We start from the raw sequence: 23,147 nt of genomic DNA on the forward strand, positions 1-23,147 counted from the left end.
TGATTAGTTTGGCCCAGGCTGAGCCAGGAAGCCTGCTGGGTGCTCAGCGGGCCGTACCAAATAGACGCGGGGGTGGACGTGTGTTAGCAGAACATGGAGACCTGCTGATAAACAGCACGGACACAACCGGAGGGGCTACGCGTTGAGGGGAAAGGAATGGTTCTGTGACAGCTTGGCCAACATTGTAAATATTCTGCATATGTGAGCACTTAAAGCTGCAAAGACATTCTCCTCCCCATTCACCTCTCTCTTCTTAAAACATCTTTATCATCCAGGAATGAAGTTCAGGGCAAAGAAGTGTTTTTTCTTCAAATCTATATTTATCTGGTGTCTAAATATACAAGTACTTTTTTTTTTGTCGGCACAAATCCACTGTAGTTTAACAATAGATTCAATCTCAGTGATTCTCGCACATGTATGAGGGTTGTTTCTCCTCAACAGCTTCTCTGCTGCTCCAGCCATACTGAAGGATAGTTAACTTAGGAAGATTACTCACTTTCTAACAAATTTACAAACTTGAACTCAATCTGTATGTGAATCTGTATGTATTCTGCAGGTAAATACACAGTAAAATGTGCTGTACAAGTAGAGTTTGATTTAACCTTTTGAGGATAGTGCCATGCTCAAATATCTTAACACTTAATGGTGATGAAACAAAACATTATCATCACCATCACCTCTTGTGTGGTAGGACTTTTACAGCAGAGAGGAGAGACAGTGGCTGAACAGCATCAGAAAGATTGAGAGGGTGAGAGCATATTTAAGACCGATCTGGACAGATAGGCGACGAGAGACTAAGAGAGCCTTGAAAGCAGAGCGAGGTAGGACTGGGAGAGAAGGACGGAGGAATACAGGAATGGAAGGATGGATAGAGGGAAGAAGAGAGCGAGCGATGGAGGGATCTTGCAGCACCTGTGATGGATGAGTTTTAGCTCAGGTGTGACGGCGCGACCAAATTAAATCACTGAGCAGACAGCAATGAACGAGAGACAAGGTTATCACTTTCCTTCCCTCTCTCCCTCCATCCTCTCTCTGTCTACCACCCTCAGTCTGAGTCTCACTGTACTATCACAGCTCTCCGCTGCTCTGCTCTCAGGAACATCAGACACCTTTCAATCATCCACTCTGGCACTTACCTTCGGGGACATGAGAGACAATATTCCTAAAGTTTTGAGTTCATAAACTCAAGTCATAAATACATTTTGAAAGTACGTGGCCACTCCCAAACTGATTTTCAGTTAAATTGGCACAAAACCAGTAGTGACTGTATACTCATGAAGCTTTTGGGGGCCTCTAGGGCCTTGGGGGAGACAACGTGGAGCAGTTGTCTGCTTTACCCACTTAATAATCCAGCTCGACCAAAAAATTTGTTCAGAAGAATGGAAAGTTCTATGACAACTGAGGAAATTTCATCTGACGATGATGACTGTATGTGGTCGATAACTTCCAGAAAAAGAGGACCTTGAGTGCAGATTGTTTTGACAAGTGCTGTCAAGGTCAAAAATTAACTGTCAAGCTCAACTTTTACACCAACGTGAAAGAGAAATCCTAAAAGAGCGTAAATGAATGGAAAGTTCCAACTTTTAGATTTCCACGAGGACTGGGCAAACTTCATCTGCTGATGAAGGTCATGTAATTATGGTTGAAAGCATGAGTAAGTGAACTTTGACTGGAGATTGTTTTGTCAAAAGATGAAGACATTATATATATTTTAAGTGAAATGTATGAGATTCTGTATGAGACATGGGAAAGATTAGAGGAAACAGTGTATACAGTACTTACTGTAGTTCATTTCCATCATCATCATTCCATTTCCATTAATTTCTCTCCGTACGATTAACATGTTCACCGTTCACCACATGACTGACAACGTGATGGGAGGACTGATGGGAAATGCTCCGTCTCTTCCTGCTATATACAAACGTGTTGACAGAGGAGGCTCCTCTAATGGCGACTGTTCCCTGACCTCCGACCTTTCCCCTTTGACCAACCCCGTGGCCAGACATAATGATCCGCTGCCACGCTGTTGGTGTTGACATCGAGGTCCCCTTGTCACAGTGTCACATAGACAATGACTGGCTTGTATAGGAGGACAATGGAGAATGGTGTAGATTGTAATGGGTTGTGACTTGAAACTTTAAAAAGATGGATGTTGTAGATAGATTGGAGGCTGCAGGGAAAGGAGAATGTAAGAAATGGTTTTACGGGAATTGGAACAACATTTTGGAGAAATTTAGATTACATTAGCGGTTTATTTACTTCAATCCAGCTCCAGGAAATGCAACTAATCCTCCTTTATTTGTGGGACATTTCGAAAGTTTGCATACTTTTCGGAAACATGTCCTTTCCTCAGACTAAAATACGACATAATGCAAGAATCCACCAGTTAAATCCAAGCTTAGACTGCAGGGATCATAATTCCCATCAAATACAAAAAATCTTGTGCAACTCTTCCACATGGCTTCCATTGCAACTGATAAACAAGTTAGGAATAAATTAAAGGTTTTGCTTCATAATAATAATATTTTGCAGTGTGTTTCTCATGCCATCCTAAGTCTATACGAGCTCTCTTGAGTCGGGGCTAATTCAAACTCTGATCTGAGCAAGTAAATTCCAAGCAAAGCACTTAAGCCACATGTACACACACACATACACACACACACACACACATATATACGCACGTACACACAAACAGCGAGCTCATCATCAGCAGTCTCATTATGTTGTTGATTCTTCGTCTCCCCACAGACAGCGCTATTTACCCAGTGTCTCCGAGTAGGGGGAGATGGGTAATGAGACTGATGTGTGCAGGGGTGCGTTCTGGGTAATTTGTTTGATATGAGACCTGATGGAAAGTGAAGGGATCAAAAGATTAAAACATGCTTTTTCTTTTTTTTCTCCTCCCCTTCATCTTTCCTCTCGGTGTAAAAATGTCGAGAAACAGTCGCTGTCTCTGTCTCATTTTCTCCCTGTCTGGTTTTACTGTGTGATTTAAATCCTAACCTGACTGGGCTGTGACGGTGCATATTCCCACACTTACACATACAATCACAGGGAAACAGAAACAATACCTTCCTCAGGGGCCTGTTTCTCACCTGTGACCTCCTACTCCCTCATTAGCTCATTCTGACCCTTGAACTCATCTCGTGAAGCCCCGAGGGCGTCAAGAGTTTCCTCAACAGGTGGACTCAGGTGACAAACAGGTGTGGCTTCCTGACTTCAGCCCAACCTTTAGTCTTTTATGTCTACACACAGGTTTGCAACATTCTTTAAACCCTGCAGGTACACATGCACTTCCCTTGACAGAGTTACACCGTGTCTACACAGCGCACGTAGTGAGACACAGCAGAAGTTTCAGGATGCATTCAGGCACAGTATTGAGTGTAGGTCACCTGCAATGTGGCAGCACTCAGAGCCCAACAGTTATGTGCATAAAACAAAAGATAAAAGACGTGAAGCATAAAAATGCGAGTGAAACACCCCTGTGTAGACAACTGGACTGATTAAAATAGAAGCGTATCTGTTCCATCAGACGTGCATGAATCCCACAAAATCCATTTGTGTGTAATTCACGTAATCGTGATCATAATCGGAAGTATAAAGAGCGACAAACGCAGCATAGGGAGGAGGTCGGGGTGGGTCTAAAAATACTGGACTTTCGTGTGTTTCCGTGTGAAACCAGAAGTCAACGTTGATTCATTTGTCACGTAAATTATACACTTAAGTTTAACGCCACTTCCAAAGTTATTTAAAGCCAAACCACGATCTTTTCATAAACCTAACTAAGTCATTTTATTGCCTAAACCTAAGGAAGTTGTTTTCTGTGAAGACGGAAGTTTATTTTGAAAAGGCATGCATAACGAGAGGAAATTGACACGTGTTGCTGGGAATTCGTAGGAAAACAAAACAAAAAGGAGGAATAACTTTTTCATAAGATATCATACGAACCGTTGCATGAGAATACGTTATTGGACTGCATTATGTTGAAAGTTTTTTGGTCCACCTCATTCACATCGATAAAGGAGCAAAAATATTATAGATGTATAGAAACACCCTACAAATAGAACCAATACACAAACTAGAGCCTCAAAAGCCGACAATTGACCGATCCTAAGTCCCTCAGTCCCCAGTCCCTCCCCTTAGTTTATTTACATTACAGTGTCACTCATTGTAATTTAACCTTATGTTGCTTTAATGAAATAATGCTGCATCTTTGAACAGAAATTGTCAGTTTATTTACAGTTGATACAAGTTAATATGGAACTCAGGAGCGTAATAAGGAACAGTCTGCGGCAGGAACCAGATAAGATGTCTATCACCACATGAACTTGCCAAAGGCAATTTGAGCTGAACAACCCAAAAATTAATGCACAGTAGCTAAGATGTATTCAACGGCAACAACATAAAAGGTGACATTTGAAAGGTAGCACATTAGTGAAATGCACTGGATACATTAATTCAGTGTGGCTAAAAGCCTTGTTAGCATTCACAGTTTGAGCCTGAATGTACAATTATGAGACAGAGAGGGAGGACGGGGGAGAGAGGGAGGAGGAGGAGAGATAGAGAGGTACAAAAGGAAGCAGAGGAGAGGGAGAGGAGGAGAGAGAGTCTTTCATGTCTCCCCTGAGTTTGAAAGGCCTCCCTTTCATGTGAGCATTGTCATATTTTCTCTGTTCTCTTTCCATTTGCTCCACCTCTCTCCCCGTGATAAAGACATCACTCTTTTAGTACAGGGAGGGCAATACAGATGGGTACGTAAGCGTGTGCACTCGCTGGAGTCTCTGTGTGCAGCAATCTCACTAATACTAGCATTAAATGCAGGTGTAGTGTGCATGAAGGAAACTCTGTCTCCAAAGAAACTACTTTGTAGTATAAATGATGCCACCCAAATTGTGTTTTTTAGCAAAATATCTGAGAAATATTGTCTCATTCTGAACGAAATCTGGAAAAATGTTGCAGCATATTTAATTTGTTTTCCCTAAAATATCTGCTCCTGCTAAGCACAGCATGATTAACATTTGCAGTTCTATTTGTAGACAATTTAAAGCACTTGGTTAAAGGTCAAGAAAAAAATCTGTGGTCTATCAACTTGGAGCACGAGATGGGATGATTTGACCTTTTCAATGTTTAACCAAAACCCCAATCTACCCCTAACCATTTAGGCTAAAGCTGGAGATATTCTATATTTTTCTTATAGTCAATACATCTCATTAAAAGACAGAAACCAACGATCAATTATACTTACAAATATTGTCTGTGTAGCCAAAATCTGATATTCCTCTATGCCATAGAGCTCCATTGTTGTCTATCAAAAAGTATTGAAAACGTATAAATGAGCCACACTGTTGCACTGGGTCACATGTTCCTTTATAACCATGAACACACACAAACACACACACACACACACACACACACACACACTGTGGTTTACTTTAAGTCAATCCCTCATACCCCTTCTTGGTGGTGATGGCACCCAACAACAACAATAGTCCCCAACAAATACACAGTTTACTCCTGTTTGAGTAACGTGAGCAAAAAACCCACATATTTTAGGGGTGCTGAGATGAAATGTAGGTGTACTTGAGCACCCCTACAGAGTCTAAAATCACCCCTGGTCCACCTCGACAAAGGATCCTAATTGTTGTGCGAACGCCACGTAAAACGCTGTTAAGAGGTCGCAATCATTTCACGTATTTCTGTGAGATCTGGCTGCCATAATCATGCCTGCTATAACATTTCCTCCAAAGCAAAGGAAATCAAGGTATATAAAACATATTTGGTTGATGCAGGCGTATCCAGTGTAATCGCCATATGCCTGTTTTTGATTTTCATTGCCCATAGCGGACAGATAAGACTGACATGGGACTCTTTCAGAATATTTGTATTACTTGGTCACATCTTTTCTGTCGGCGGAACAGAACAGAACAGAAGAGAGAAGAGATGGGAGAAATTAGCATTGAAAACAGCGTGTAGACTACTGCAGTATTTAAAGATGACCCTCTTAGCAGCTGAAAGAGAGCGGGAACGACGGGGCAGTTGTTTTATTCATGTAATCTTTTATTACAGTTCCAACTCCATTTCCCATGGGTCTTGTAGGCCGTGAATTGGCTTGATTGGTCTGGGTTTACAGGCCGGCAGACAAGGAGGTCAAGCATCTTCCAACTGGGGAACATAGACGTGCTCACCCACAAACAGAGATAGTGTTTGGGATTCCCTCCCTCTTCATCTCTCCCTTACAACCACCAATCACATTTTACGACCCCCCTCAGGCCGTCCACACAGACGAGGTTCATTTTCCGTTAGCCTGCAGGGCCAAGTGTTCCACAAAGCCCCTCTTTCTGTTGTCTGTGGTACCGGGGGTGTGAGTGTGTGTCGCAGGTTACAATAAGTTCCACCTACTGATCTTAATTGGACCTGATGTGTTGTTCTGCTCCCAGGACGCCTGTTGAGCCTGGTTCTGTTCAGTTTCATTGTAAAGCAGGCCAAGAACTCTTGGCAGTCGGCGAGCTATAAAACACTTAGGGCGCAAAAGCTTTGCTAAAAGGAGCTGGCGAGAAAAGAAGGAACCGAAAATAACTGTTATTGTTTTTTAGTTTTTTTTCACAATTTCTTTCAGTTTTTTCTCTTGTGCTCTCCCACTCACACATCTGCTCGTCGCGAGATACGTTGTAGGCATGGCACAAACCCCCTCGGCTCTCACAGTTTTCTTGGGTGATGTTTTTCTCATTTGGTATGTCATTTAAAAACACTTCATTTTTAATTTTTATGAATGCTTTTAAAGGATTATGGGTGGGAGCTTTGGAAATGGGTTCTGTTGGAGATTGTTTTGATATTCCATCACGCACACACGTACATCTTCCTGCTGCGAAGGCCCGACGCCCCTTCCCTGCTGTGACGGTTTTCGTTGGAATTTCCCACTCTGGTGTAAAACAGCTTTTGGAAGGATCTGGAAGTGGCAGTAATTCAGAGGGAGGGACGACTAAGTTCCCTTTGAAGCTGCAGACACAGTCTGCTAGTGTGAGGGGTTTTATTTTGGGGTATTTCTCTCAAACCAATTATAGTCTGTCACTGAGGGAAAAACATAATAAAGCAACACAATCTGGTCTCACTGAAGTGATTATAGATCAAACATGAAGACTAACGTGTTCTTAATAGACTGTAGGTCTCTCTCAACGCAGAGTGTTTCTTTCTTTTGGTTAGTTGTACACTCACACTGTATGGTGATGTGGGTATATTGATATGCCCATTGATATGATTGTCAGTATCTTCTTCAGATATGGTTACTCGATCATTTGGCTCATCTCACTTTAATGTCTATGTGGATAATCCAGGCTCATTCATATGTGCAGGACAACATACTGTACCTCAGCAACAAAATAAAGTTAGGTCATTTCCATCCCAAATTATTATTATGAGTGTTTTCTGAGTCTAGGCAACTCAAACTGCTTAGCATTTAATTGTATCCATAAATTAAGTGAATATTCAATTTCCTTTTAGCTCAGTTTTGGTCTCCACCAATTCCTGAAAGAAATATCTGTCTCTTTAACTGCTAAATGGGCCGCTAAGTACACCAGCTAGCCGCTAACTTTGAAATGGTCATTATCCGTACGACTAGAGGAAGTCACTAGTCCAGAAAATGTAAACATATGTTGCTTTAGAACAGTGGTTCTCAACCAAGGGTCCCGGGACCCCCAGTGGTCCTTGAGGGAGTTCCAGGGGGTCCCCAGAAAAAATGGCAAATAGTTTGTTTTCAATATTTAATTCACTATAGAAGTGAGCCCAATGTGAGTAAGAGTGAATATTCTGATCTCACTTCCTCCACCGTTGTCTCCTCAACTGTAGTTGACAACTAGAATTCTGGTCTTATTCATATCTAATAACCAAGTTGTTTTCAAATGGAGATCCCTGACGCTATATAGTATCAAAAGGGGGTGCGTGACCTAATGTGTATAAATTTAGGGATCCTTGACATGAAAAAGGTTGCAAACCACTGCTTTAGAGAGAAGAAAGAGTGAAGAAAGGACCAATGCTGTAGTTTTTCTGGTGATGCAGGATGGAGTGGTCAGACTGGGCAACCTAAAAGGCTACAAAAGGGTTCGCAGTCATGCACATGAACAACTTCATGATGTTTAGTCGGTCGAGAGTGAGCAAGCTGACAAAATATAGAGTTTATGTATTTTGATAATATGTTACTGTATGGGTATACTGCATTCTTCTAAATAACCAGTATTATTAGCATTAGTATTCTTTCACAATATAGTACACATTATATGCTTGATGCACTTTTTCCTGCTTGTATTTTATTTCAGGAAACTAAGTGGCTTATGTGCTCTTTGGTTTCTAAAATAAAACAAAAGCCACCGAGCAAACTGTTCCAGGATCTATTTGTTACTATTTCCAAAAGCACTTAGTGCGAGACAATAAAGCCACATTAACAGCCTCTAAACTTAGATGTAGGAGTTCACGAGAAGCACTTGAAGGCAGCACGTTTGTGTATATCGAAGTGCATCTGAGTGTGTGTGCGTGCAGTTATTTTGTGTGTGTGCATTCTGGCGTAATGTCAGCACTGAGGCTGCAGCCATGCACAGTGCACAGACCACCTCTGATGATGGTGAAAGAGACAGTCCATCACACCTCTGGGGATCCATGAGGAGAGAGAGAGAGAGGAAGACGGGGGCAGAGGAGAGGGGAGCAGTCTGTCTCCCATTAACGTTATGTCTATGGGAGTCCAAAATGGGCTCTGTCAGCAGAACAGCGACCTGCTGCTGTTAAGAGAAGAACACGAGGACAAGAGGGAGGGATGAGAAGAAAGTGAGGGGAGGGAGAGGTATTACCACGGCATGCTGCAAGTCTGCGTTTTATATGGAACACCCTATATATCACTTCTTACTAGAAATGTAGTCAAAATATATGAGTGTCTCTGAGCCTGAGTCGAAAACTTCAGCATATGAAATCCTCCTCTCTGTGGCGAGTATCGGCTCCAGCATTGAAACCACTGCAGTCATCTTTCAGTTTCATAAACGCCAATAATTCTTTAAATTGATTCTCCTCTCTCTGTCCAACAGTGAGGAATTAATTCACGAACGCTTCATTTCATTCACCTTTGTAAAAAAGTGACAGTTTTGTGGGCAATATCACTTTCCTTCAGTGAGAGCCAATAAAGCAGCTTGTTTAGGGCTACAGTGTTGGCTCAGGTAGAGCTACACAGAGTCCAACTTCAGACGCTGATCAATACCACATTTAGTGGATGTGGTTCCATAACTCTGTCAGTTCAACGTATTCACTTTAAGATATGATTACACTCTGGAAAGCTGGTGTGAGTCCTAAAAGCTGGACTAATCAATATGTTTAGCTTAGCCATGCATTTTGGTACACACACGTCCCCTGAAGGTGAATGTGTAATCCCCGTACATTTCATCTAGCGCCATCATCAGGTCAAAATGTCAATTTGTTCAATACTTTGGTTTATGACTAACACTTGCAAAATGAATTCCCATCAGGTTCAGCTACTCTCAGACAGCACTAATTAGCAAATCATAGCATGCTAACATGCTACCAAGCCCCCAGGAAGAGCGCCGGGTTTTGAAGCAAATTTGACATAGTGGCCAAACAGTGTAATTACAGCTTCTGTGTCCGTCATGTGATGCCATTGGGCCCAAAAATACTTTTAGACTTACATAGGGAAAGAGACTGTTTTTTTAGGTGAACTAACTTCTCAGTACGAACATTTAAAGAACTCTTATTTAAATCATTTGGTCCAAAAAGTTGTAAAATAGCTGAATCCAGAGTTATTTTCCTTCCTCCGTTCATGTGAATGAACCCCAGACTGAGGCCTGGGAGGCGGGGTTGAAGGAAAGCGCTAGTGCGCTTGCTCTATGGGCTCCATGGATGTGGAAAATGGACGGAACATCCGGGTAATTTTAAACTCGGAAACCAGAACTTTTTTCACCAAACCGCAGTTGTACAAAGTTAGCGACTACTACTAAACGAAGGCTCTGTGTGGACGTCTGCTTACCAGCAATTTGTTGTGACCACACGTACCTGTCTGCACAGCCACTACGCTACAAGTGGTAGCATAGCGTCTTAATGAGCATGTGTGGAGTGCCTTCTCTGAGCAAACAGTACAAACAGAACTACTATGCGTCCGTGGCATCCACAGCTGTCCGTGTACACGTCCGTTCCGGAGTACAAACAAGGCTTAAATAGGGAACTGTTAGCTAAAATGTTTGCCATATCAGGTTTACAGGGTGATATGTCAATATTGTCGGTACAGCTTGTTCCACTGCCACCAAGTGGCCAAAAAAATAATAATCTACCGCATTAATCAAACTTTTTCATAATACAAACATCAGTCTAATCCCTCGAACAGTTTATATCATGTATTTGATATTTTTAGTTACTTTTGTTAGAGAGATTATACTGCTTGAAAAGAACGATCATAGCCTATATTTGTACCTGCCATATATTTAATTATACAGTAAAAACATATGAGGTGAAGGCACCAACATCTGCATCAGCATAATTCATTACAAAGTGCTTATTTTATTACCTGTATTGTATTTCTCCCCTTGCTTTGACATATTTGTGTTTCCACTCTTCACTCACCAGTTCTCTATTGTGTCCTTTTAGAAACCAACACCAAGCCGCCTTCATCTCTCATATCAGATGTTCCCTATGCAGCACTTTATTTACATTAGAGGTTATCCACGCGTATGATGCTGCTTGACCCCTCTGTGTTTTTTGGCCCTACTTAGAGGCACTAGAAGCAGGGAGGAAGACAGATGGGGGGCTGTGCAGGGCCTCCGAGCAAGTTCAGCAGAAAAAAGGTTCAAGCGAATAAAGTAAACACAAAGAAAAAAGAAAGTGAGTCACATTGAAAAAGATGCACTTCATTTCCTCTAGAACAGATACCGTTAGAGTCCATAAAGCTCTCCTGTCCCCTCTGCTGTGCCATCTGTCTTACATGTATGATGTCTGTTTGGACTCTTGTACCATTAAGAGCCACAATGTGTGATTTACACTGTGTTGTGTTCCAGGAGGTTACACGCTGCTCGATGATGACAAATGGCCGTACTGTAGTTATGACATGTTTAAAACCCAGAGAGCTCTGTTTACAGCCCAGGCCTTTGTTCAAGCCCAGCGTTTCTGGCCTCACAAGTGGGAACCGATGAATCGTCTTGGATGTCTTCTTTCAGAGGACGCCACGTAGACACAGATTCGCTGGAAAGAAGACATCCACACCATCTCTATCAAACATGTACACGTGGACACACATTTTCATCAGAGTTTGCGATTATGAAAACACATTTAAAAGAGGGGACATACAACCGAGAGCGTATGCTTGTATCATAGGTTATATATTTGGTTTTGATATGCATGTATATCAATTAACATTTAAGACATTGTTATACATTGTGCTTTACAAGATAATGGTAGTCCAACACATCATTTTAGAGAACTTCATAAAAGGACTTGGGTAGATTTGATCTTTCAAGCTTCAAAGTTTACTTTAAAACCATCGTCATAAGAAGACAAAGGCGTTGAAAAGCTTGAAACAGGAAATATACTACTGTAACTCTACGCCTATTAATGTACTATCCCTAAATAATGTTGTATCTACTGTTGTATCTCTACTAAAAAGAGCACCATCCATTACTGCCTTTCTTGTGCCTCTTTAATTGATGTTAAGTGTTTTCTTGGTGGGAGTTCTTTTTGCAGCCCTAAATAGTGTCTGCAGCTCTTCCTCTCAGGTTGCATGGGCTCAAAAACCTCAAAGAGGAGTAGAATAGATGATAATGGCTCTGTGAACCTACTAGTAGGTGTAGCAGGCCCCTTCTAACCCATATCTATGAGGTTGATACCATTCAAAGCAGTTGACAGATGAGCATATAAATTGTATATTAATGTATATGCTAAAACAAAGTGTACTCTCTCATCTGGATTTTTGGCATTTGAACAATGGAAGCAAAGTAAAATTCAAACTGTAAAAGTGTGGCGGTCAAAAATGTGATTTTTCCATCCCTAATGGAAATTATACTCTTGGAGATGTAAATTGGTTATGAACAACACTATTCATTATGAAGTGAGATAGCAACAGAGACATTTTGGGCTGGAACTTTATCAAATTCAGGCTCGTGAAGGTTGGAGATAAGACAGGATCCCTCCTCAGAGTCTAGTAGTGGAAAGCTAACAGGTGGACGACGGCATCTACTTGGTTAAATCTCTTGAAGATCAGAAGAGTAAAAAAAAAAAGAAGAAATCTTCAAGTAGAAGAAAAAATAGGAAAAGCATAAGAGAAAAAAATCGTCCTCGCTGAACTACGGGGCCTAATTTGAATAAAAAAGCGGCCACAGACACCGACACATACTTGGCTCATGCTGAGGAGTGTTTACACTTAAACCTCAGATGGTTTCACTATTTATGAGCACCCTTAGACATTTTAGCGCGGCGCAGGATTGGTTTAAGATTGAGAGAGAGGAATAAAAAATGAGAGTTTTATGATGCTGCAAAATTAAAAACATGTGGTGTAAAACCTAAAAACCCTCCGTCTGCCTGTCAGGAGCGTCATGAATTAGGTATTGTGTGTGTGTGTGTGTTGTTGCATGTTTGAGGGCTGATTCATTATTACAGCAGTGCATCACTATTCAGCTACCTAATGTGTCCTTCCAAGTACCACAAAGTTCCACATGCTGTCCACCCCCCTTCCTCCAATAGTTCCCATCATCCTCCACTAATGAGGGCATATTAATTATATTTACAAAAGGACAGCGTCATGGAAGAAACTAAAGGAAAGGAGGAATCGTTTCCCAGTAAGGACAGAGGAAAACCTTACGACAGCAGCAGAGAGGGGAAGGGGGTCAGACAGAAGGACCAAATTGGGACGGGGACACATTCAGGCCAAGTGCCGAGATTCAAATTTCAAGCCAAACATTTGATCTATTTATGTGCCAAATCAAACATGAACCACATGTCCAACATATCATGTTGACAGAGGAAGTGGAGAGATGTAAAACAACATGGAACAATAGAAAGGATGCAGTGAGACATGAACATGTGTTATATGTGATGACTACAACATCTGGAAACATGAAGAAACAACCAATTAAGCAAGTTGTTGTTTCAAGTTGAACTAATACTTCCAAAAAACTGGTATCTTGGAACTTTTAGACATGCTGACAGCTGAGACATGAAGGGGAAAACCCAGGTAACAAGCATGCTGGGTATTTTTACACATCCCTATGATTTCATATGATATCCCAGACTTTTCAGGCACACGGTGGAAGTGGGAGGTCATTGTCGTGAGTACAGTACACAGCCTTTTCCCATCTGTTGTTGTACTCTCATGATTTTGAGCATGCAGGTGGGTGGAATACACACCGGGCATTTCTAGCCTCCATTAGTGCCCTTACATTTGCAGTGGGGTCATCAGCTGGGGAGAACCAGTCCTCCACATTTTACTCCATGGACTGGTGTATTTGTGGTCCATTTTCATTGTCAGAAACTGGCAAACCATGCCGGACCATGAAAGTAGTCTTTGTGGTTGTTGGAGTGCAGAGAAATAGAGACAAGAACAAGTCGGTTGGAGTTGGTTTTACTATTATGCTGTCACCGTAGCTCTATATACTCTACTTACTATTTTACAAACTGTTTACACCTCTGTGTGTGTGTGTGTGTGTGTGTATTTATGTATTACTTCTCTATACATACTACATTCCTGTTTATCTACAGAAAGCATTTTTCTAATGTCTTTCTGTAAAAGGAAGCTGACCAGTAGTCTGTTTGACACAGAGCCAGTATGTTGCTTTAATTTGATTGGCTCGTGATCAGACAGAAACTTTTATATAACCGTCAGTGTGGCAGGAGATTGATTCATCTGCCAATGAGCACACGTTTTTGGATTGCAGGGAGTCACCATGTACTTCCTATAGACCACTTATACGCCAAATTTGTCAAGTGCAGTGATCAAAGATGTTGTACTTGTGATACATCTGTGATACAGATGTGAGCTGGGCTAGAACCGAAAGGGTCAATTTGTAGCCTCTTCTGCTTTTCTTTTACGGTATCGTCCGCTCCTTTGCCCTCGAGGAAGTCACATGTGTGCAATACTGTGTGTAGAACTACCATTTTAAACGGTATTCTGCTGTGTGTGGAGGAGTAGCAGGTGTTGGTCTGTCCAGGAGTGAACCGTCCAAAGTCTTGACCTCTACTTAGCTTGGAGCTGCTGTGATAAAACACATGTTCCTGACCATCATTTCCAAACAGTGAACCATGACCTCACAGCTTCACGGTACTGAGACACTCCTGATATCTAACACCTGAACTTGACCGCAATAATATTGACAAGCCTAATGGAGGTCAAAGGATCTCCTGCGCTAACAGGTTTGAATTGGCTCACCACAATCCTTTTCAATAAGCCTCCAAAGCTGCAGCGGAGTCATTAAAAATATACACAGGCACCGAACACCGAGGCGAGAATCTTCACTGTATGTGTGCTCTCAAAACATTGATGCTCCCCTCACTTTATTTGGATAGTTTCACCGCGGGATCCGTGCTTATTTTCACCCATAAGTGCCCGGGAGTAATCAAATCCCAAATGAAATATTTTCTTTGCCGCCAGTACCTTTCTGCCTGCCGTTTTCACTGCCGGGGAACCATCCTGTCAGGCCCCCGACTCTCTTTCCAAACTGGGGATTTACGGAAGATTAGGGAAAACTATGTAAATGACACTGCTCCTGCGGAGTCAAGCGAAACGTTAGACCCCAAAAGAGGGAAGCGGGAGGAAAGCGACGAGAGAGAGAGAGAGAAGGGGGGAAAAAAGAGCACATCCTCTGGAATTTCCCTCGGAAATCTGTGGATTATCCCACAAATTTTAATGAAAGTTGTCAGGATTAAGAATGCCGACGTACGCTGAGGGATAGGGATGGAGCATGGGCGAGGTAGCAGGAAACTATTATATTCCCACATCACTTAATTGACGGTAAAATTTCCATGAAGGGGTTTAGTGATGAGGCGCAGGGTTCAACGGACGAGATGATGGAGGGGAAAGTGAAAATGGGCAGAGAGACACGCATCTATCAAACTTGCGTCTCACATTTTAGCCGGACACAAGTTTGATCGACAGTCCTCTTATACTGATTAGCTGAAATATCCTTCGCCCTCCTTCTCGCCACTTGTCTCTCTCTCTGTCCGTGATGAGACGGTCACCTCAGTGTCAGTGGTGATGGCTAAGTGGGAGCTTGAGCACTTCCTTAATCAATCTGGGTAATAGAGAGGAGCCTGCCAGCCACACAGCCTCACACACACACATACCCGAAGACCTGTCAGCTCTCATTCCCCATCATTCATTGAGGCATCGAGCTCAGACACACAATGGCGAAGGAAGTAAACAGATCTGACACATCGCTGTTGATACACCTGCACAGTCAAAGAAGCACATCAAGGATAGATTAGCACAGCGGCGCACGGATCTGCAAAACACGCACAGGAAATTATAAAGCACCCATAGCCTGGAAGACCCACTCAGACACACACTCAACTGTCAGAGGGATATAGGCAGACAGCTGGGAATGTCACGCATGCACACTCGACAGGCGATCCAATAAAGGAGAGGACACGGCGAGGGCGAATACCTTGATAAGCTGCGGTATGCTTTGCGTAAACTCTCGCCTCTTTTAAAACAGAGCTTTTTCGACATGTTGGTCGGAGGAAGAACGGTCGTTAGCGCAGCGGTGACGAAGTGGGAGGGGACGGAGAAGCAGCCAGCTGCTCATCAATATCATGGCAAGACACACAGCTGTGCATGAATGTGTGTGTGTACGTTAGATGAAGATGTTTCCCCAGACGAGGTCTATCAGCACATTCCTGCCCTGCTGTCGGCATCCGGCCACATCTGTCCACTTTCCTCAATATATTTCCTAAATCCCATCCTCCTTCCTCTGTCTGTCCTTCTGTCTATTCGTGGCTACTCACTCTGCCAACTCATATGTCTCCCAGTTTTGTTTTTCCCCTTCAGTGTCTCTGTCTTTCCACAAACATCTTTCTCTTTCTCACTCTCTCGTTTTCCTTGCTCCATCCCTCCATCCCTGTTCTAACCCTCTGACCCAGTCCAAATGGCCTCAAGATGTTGCTGCAATTCATTTGCATTTACTTACATCTCAAGTACGAACGCGGCCAAGAAAACCTTGGAGGAAATGTTGAGCACATATTGCATGGCAAGAAGCGGCTGGTGGGAGATTGTCTTGTGCGTCGTCCTCCTAGGATTAGCGTACAGGAAACAGATTTACATGGAGAAAAGTTGCCAAAGTAAAGTTTCCTAAAAGTCACCCATGCTGCGTTCTCTATAATTTCACACAGCAGGTGGTTGCAATATGACTCGATTAATATAACTAGTTTTTGCTAGATAATATCATAAACTTCTATTGTCCTAGATTGTAAAATCCGACTTTGAAGATGATGTTGCTCCAATACCGTTTCATCTCTTCTGATCAGTCTAGTCTCTGCTGGAGGAGAGGTGTGTAATTTAAGGGACACAGATGCCTGTAAAATCAGCTCCTGTATTGTTTCCCTGGCTATAGATTCCGTGGTTGCCATGGTCACACGGTGAGTTGAAAAAGTTGAACAATCATGAACTCCGATTACAGCGGTAAAGAGCCGTACAAGAGCGCCAGCCTCCCTTCTTCTCCTTGCCCACCGCTCGCTGTCTGAAAGCACCTTTAGTGATATTTGCCCCAAATTTGCAAACTCTAATGTAAAGCGCTGTGATTTAGATTACAAGAACAACAATACAATACACAGTGTTTGAAGGCCATTGAAAGGCTGTTGATTGGGTGTTGTTTACCTCAGTTCCTGGGTCAGTGTCATCCTTCAGAATCTTGTGTTTTCAGTAACGCTGTATGAGCTTGTCCTTCAAGGCTTCAGTAAAATTCAACCAGGAGGAGTTTGGGTGCCAGACGGAGGGTTTGGGTTAGCATTAGCTGCTAATGCTAGCCCTGTGTTGCCCGCTCCTGTCAGTAACTTTACTTCAATGCCATATTTTTGATACAACTCCAAATTTTGAAGACTCCAAATGCAATGTGAAGATTAGGCTGCATTGGTATGCTTGAATAGGATGACCAAATTTTCCACCCCCCAAACTTGGACCCTTAAATGTACCGCACGTTCATGCACACGCACATGTATATGCTTATGCACGCACCATGGACGTTTTCATCATGATGGATGATAATTATTTCAGTGATTAGTATATAAGTGCGTGTAAAACGCTCATCGTAGAATTTTCGAAGAAGATGATTAATTGATACACAGACAAATCGATGTTGAATTCAGACATGTGGTGCATTGTTTATGTGTTCATGTTGGATTAGGTAATAATGTGAGGGACATAACGTGATAAACGTGTAAGCCCTGAAAACAAGTATTGAATAGTAAATATTATCATTATTGTAATTGAGATGAAAACCGGGACAATATAGTAGTGCATGATGAAACCTGGGGTATTTTATTGTTTTACAGATACTTGTCAGGACTCTGAACTCCCAGCTTTAAACCGGGACAATCCTGGACATACTGGGACATCTGGTTACCGTAGACTTGAAGCAGGTATGTGATTGGGAAACATAGCAAGATAGCAGAAGAGAAGGGTTACTTGGAAAGAACCATTTTTGACAGCTCTATTGCCTCTTTCAGCAGTTTTCTGCATAAGTAAAACATAATATTTTCCTCTATCTTACATCAAAATCTCATTAGGTTTACTTCCTGGAAAATCTTGAGTGGTGACTTCATCGGGCACTAAAGGTTGCACATAAAAAAATCAAATAAAACCATCACAGGTTTTGAACACTCCCACCGCTACATCTCACCCATCAAATAAAACTGCCTCTTTCTGGCCGAATTCCCGTCGCTTTACACATCCAACAGTCCCTCCTCCTGTTATATCCTCATTCCAACAGGAAATACACCAAACTAAAGGTGTCAAGATGTTCTCTTAATGCAGCTTTATTCTGGCTTTTGCCAAGTTTTCAGAGCACAAATGTATGTTGGCAAGAAGGGAAGCATCATCGCTGCAGTAAGGTTTTCCATTGCTCATGTTTGGACTAAAGAAGCAAGTAAACACAAGTCAATTGTAGCAACGTCTTCACGCTGATTTGGTTACTTCTGGCCCTCCTTCTCCTCATCATCCTCCCAGTCCACGGTCCGCTGTGTGCCAGTCTTGCCACTCCCTTTCAAGGGAAGAATTCTCCCCTGTAATCCGTCCCAGCTGTGGCAGATTGCACGGCCAATTAAAGAAAAACTGTTTGGCTCGCCCCAAATGAGGCGACCACATGTTGCAGCGCGACCTCCCCTCCTCTCCGCTCTGCCTTCATCCCCCCTGGGACCTCACCTCTGAGGGTTCAGGGGTCACGGCGCTTGAGGTTTCTTCCGCAGCGGAGCGGGGAGGAAAACACGGAGACTGCAGACAAACAGGACAATTAGCCTCGGCTCTGACTGAGCGTCTCCTCCCGTACAGCCTCCCCCGAGGTCACCGAGGCTACGTCCCATGTCCACACCTACAGTAGAGGGCGGCTGTCAATGAGGTGATTTACCCCCCCCTGAGCTTCCTCTCCTCTCCGTGTTGATCATTCTGTGTTATGTTTTGTTGGTGGGGACGGGGGTGAAGGTGGAAACCGCAGGGGAAACCACAGAGCTGATGGCATGGATTGCCTTGGACGTTGAGTAAAAGACATTCCTGCCGCTGTGACGGGATTGCGGTGTCAGAAAGTTTTTACATGGGTCAGAGCCTGCATAGCTGAGGACAAGGTTGAGAAATGGAGATCAGACATTAGCAAGCAAGTGCGTTCTGTGAGGCTGCTTAAATGAGGTTATAAATTTATAATAATATCGCACAAGGAGAGGAGGGGGCGTCACAAACGCGGGTCAACAGATGGGGCCATTTCTTGCTATTGTCCTCTCTGTGACTCTGATGTGTGTGCACCCGTGCTGGAGCCTGCGTCCAGGTCCGCCGCGGTGTTTGTTTTCCCTCTTAAGCCTCGTTGGCGTCCCCTCCTCACGTCAGCGGCATGAAATCGAAGCGGTGCACTTTCTTCCCATAACGCGGAGCATATACAGGAAATCTAATCACAGCACCGCAGCAATGCAAACCCCGATTCTGTAAACACACATAAGCTTACAGTATGTATACAGCAATGGCATATATGGGGATAAGGGAAAGTGCCCAGTATAGATTTGCCTTTTCTAAGACACTAAAGCATTCCTGCTCACTGAGGTCTGCACAGCATCATGCTGGCTAGTAGAAACAGATGCGCTCAATGTAACCGTATTCTACACAATACATGCATGGAAAACTATGACCACTTGTGACCCTAATGACCTTGCAAATACAGCCTAAGAATACAATGTACAACGCAAACACATGTGGTTAAGGTAGTCCTTTTGGTTAAACAAGGTACCTGTATGAAAATACACAGACGGAGTGCAACCCTCATTACTCAACTCCAGCTCACTTTGCTGATTTTGGAAGCATTCCCCTAAATTTTTTGTCTGTTGGCATGAGGTAAGACTTGGCACAACACCAAATGATTTAACACTGGACACTTTATAAAGCATTACATCAAGTGCAGACAGAACAAGCAATGCTATCAAACGAAAGCCAAAGGCATTTAAAATAGCGGCTGCTTGCTAATGTTGCATATGCCGTGTCACTTGCTATAAACAGATGTCTGCCTGCGTTTAAATTTATATGACAGACCACAGCCAAGTTTTTTAGTAAGAAAATGTCTGGAACAAAGTTTGAAAATGAGAGAAAGAGGAAGAGGGCCGGTAGCGGAGTCACAGACGGACAGAGCCACCCAAAAGAAAACAGACAGTGTTGCTTTCCCCATTACTGTTTCAGACTGTGACATGAACCAGAGAGGGTGAATGGTGGCTAGTATATCAAACCCAGATCTCTCCATCCCCGCCTCATTTTTTCGCAGTCATCTGTGTAATAGCAAGATCAATGTGAATGGAATCAAGCGGCGGCCTCTATTATGACTGTCCTTCTGTTAAATCTCCAACAAAAACGAAAGCATCGGATGCTCCCAGGGAACAACTGGATGACGAGTCTGATTCATCCAGCATGCTTTTAAATTGGAAAATGTCCTCCTTTCTATATCTCTGCACAAATGTCAGCACCCTCGCTGTTGCTGATTCCCCCCCCCAGTTCTTTCACCCCCCCTTTGCTCTGAACCCGCTTTCAATTCCCTCTGCGTGCTGACAGACACTCTCATTTGGGCGACCTTGCTTTCTTCCTGTGTTTCCAGGTTCGGGGGAGGTTGGAGGGGGGTGAAAGGTGAAAGGTCGGCCTTGTGCTCGGTGCTGTCTCGGCCTCTGTCAACACAACCTCTGCTCTGTAATACCATTTCCCCCGGATCGTACTAAAAGGGGAGGTGGGGGTGGGGGTGATGGGGAGTAGTCAAGACAGTCAATTAGCTGCAACGTTGTGGGCCGACATACCACAGCGAGCACTTCACATCATAGCATCCATACTGAATCTGTAGAGCATCATGAGGGTTATCAGGGGGAATGTTAATGAACTGTTTTACGACCATTCATGTACACATAATGCTTACCGACGCATTTAATCGGCACTCGTAAAATAGTACAATGATCGTATAATAAATCATAAGTACTTTTTATGAACAATACAGTGTGACGGGCATGGGTCATGATATTAAGGAAGTGTGTTTCAATGAGACACTGTACTGCAGCTTTTTTTTTTCTTATATTGCAACATTGATAAGGTGCTTGTTTGTTCACTGAAACAATTGAATAGTATTCAGTAATATAAAATATGTGATATTGTAATAGATCCTGGCCCTTGCCCCCACCAACCTTGTTAAAAAGTTCTAATGTTATTATCATAAGGAACTTTGAGTTGCAAGATCCTGGTACACATTCTCCATAATGCATCCAGAATATTAAAGGAATACTTCACCCCCAAAGTGACCATTTTGTCACGGCCGTCGGCGTTCGGTATCACTGCACGAGGCACCCTTTAGCACCAGTATGAGACGCACAGGGCGTTCCATTAACTACAATGTAAACCCATCCGCGGCAACGAGTAAATGCTCCAAGAAAATGCGCTGGGAATGCGGTGACGTAGATTAAAGAGCGAAGGGGACACAGTGGGCAAGAAAAACAACAGACACAAGGCTTTCATCCAGGAGACGCTGTTTGTCCCGTGTTAAAATTCACTTTCATGTTACAATCAGCTGTTTGTTCGTGAAACGCAACGTCAAGTCACATTTGCACTGTAAAAACGTTGTAATTTTAAGCTCAACCATGTTGTTTTTTTCCTAACTAAGTGGTTTTGTTTCCTGAACCTAAGCAAGTGTTTTTGTTTAATTTACAACATTAACCACGTGTTTACTGCTACTGAAAAGTGACGCCGAGGGTTCTGACAAAGCGTCAGTATGTGACGAGTTGGGATGAGAACGTGTTGGAACTTTGAGTTGCATGATCCTGGTACCCATTCCCCATAATGAATCCAAAAGGTTGAATACTTCAACCTCAAAATGACCATTTGTATATAAATTACTCACCCCTTGTTACCTTGAATTTGTGAAGGAAACTTTGTTTATCTCTCATGCCTCCACGGTGAACAAAGAATCCAAAAATGGAGAAAATTCTTGAGGAATAAATAATAAACGGTGGCAGCGTTTAACAACAGCAAAACTATATCAAAACATCCATTTACAAACTCTCACACAACTAGTGCAGTATAATCCAAGTCTCAAGTCTCCAGCTGTATGCTCACTACTTCCCAAACACATGCATCTGCGCTGCAACCTTACTATTTAATACACGTCCACATATGTTTATACATGAAAATGCATGTTTTTAGGAGGTAGTGGGCAACTTTTATTCAAGAATTCAAGGTAACACGGGGTGAGTAACTGATGGTCATTTTGGGGGTGAAGTGTTCCTTTCAGCTATCAGAATCACCCGGTAATATAAACCCAACAGATGTGCTGGAGCCCGGTCTCCAGGCAATCTCGTAAGGTGTCCGAAACCTTCCCTCGCCTCAAGTTCGACCTTTCACCTCTAACCTGAGGTCATTCGTAGTGGGGATCTAAACTGCTGTTTGGCCCTTCTTGTTTTTTCAATCAGACATCAAATAGATCATCGATGGGGTCAGGCCGTAACACGTCCCCACGTGCACTCTGACCTCAGCGCTCAATTTGAGACATTTTATGATCTGTTCAATACACTGTGATCAATGCCAGTTAACTGTTTTCGTAAAGCGGCCTTCCTCTAAAAGGTTAAAGGTCACAGTGATTATGAGCATGCCATGAGTGACCCACCACCCCTCCCACTTCTGGAAATCCCCCTATATTCCTTTTGACCCCGCCCCTCCAAATATCCCGCAAGGTGCTAGGAGCCGCCTGTCATTGTGATTGATTGTCCCTAAATACAGCAGGGCCGATCAGCGGTCGGTTTCCGTGGTAACTCACAGCGGGCCATGCGTGTGTTTGTGTATGTGTATGTGGTCTTTATTAAGATTGGTCGTTCTCATATACACGAGTCTCACCCGACAACCCCTCTCCATATAGAATACCATGCAAACCCAAATATTGGTTCATCATCTGTTGCCAGTGTGTGCACTGATGTGTGTGTGTGTGTGTGTGTGTGTGCACTAGTGTGTGTTTTTGTGTCTCAGAGTGTGAGAGCAAGAGAGGGGTCTCAGCAATAAGTGACAGAAGGGAATATGTTTTCCTTTCCATTGCCAGGAGAATGGAAAAATCTGGGGTGTAATGACTCTATCCGTGAAATGGGAGTTAAACCATAATAATCATTAAGGGGCGACCACACACACACACACACACACACACACACACACACACACACACATGAATAGAGACCCTACATATCGCCAGCTGCTTTGTTCTGCCCCACATTTCCCCTGTGAAAACACTTCTCTGGGTCACGTCACACCCAAACATTCATGCAACTACATTAATGCAAAAGAAAAAAAATCTTTAGGTCTTCCAATTTGTTTCCCGTGTACTTGTTGTAAGATCATTAAAAACATCTAAAACTTATCCGGCCATTTTCGGGGCTAACCCTGCGATCTTCTCAACTAGCTCTCAGCAAGTAAGCGAACACATGTA

The sequence above is a fragment of the Sebastes fasciatus genome, chromosome 7 (assembly GCF_043250625.1).
Source record: "Sebastes fasciatus isolate fSebFas1 chromosome 7, fSebFas1.pri, whole genome shotgun sequence".
Lineage (NCBI taxonomy): Eukaryota > Metazoa > Chordata > Actinopteri > Perciformes > Sebastidae > Sebastes > Sebastes fasciatus.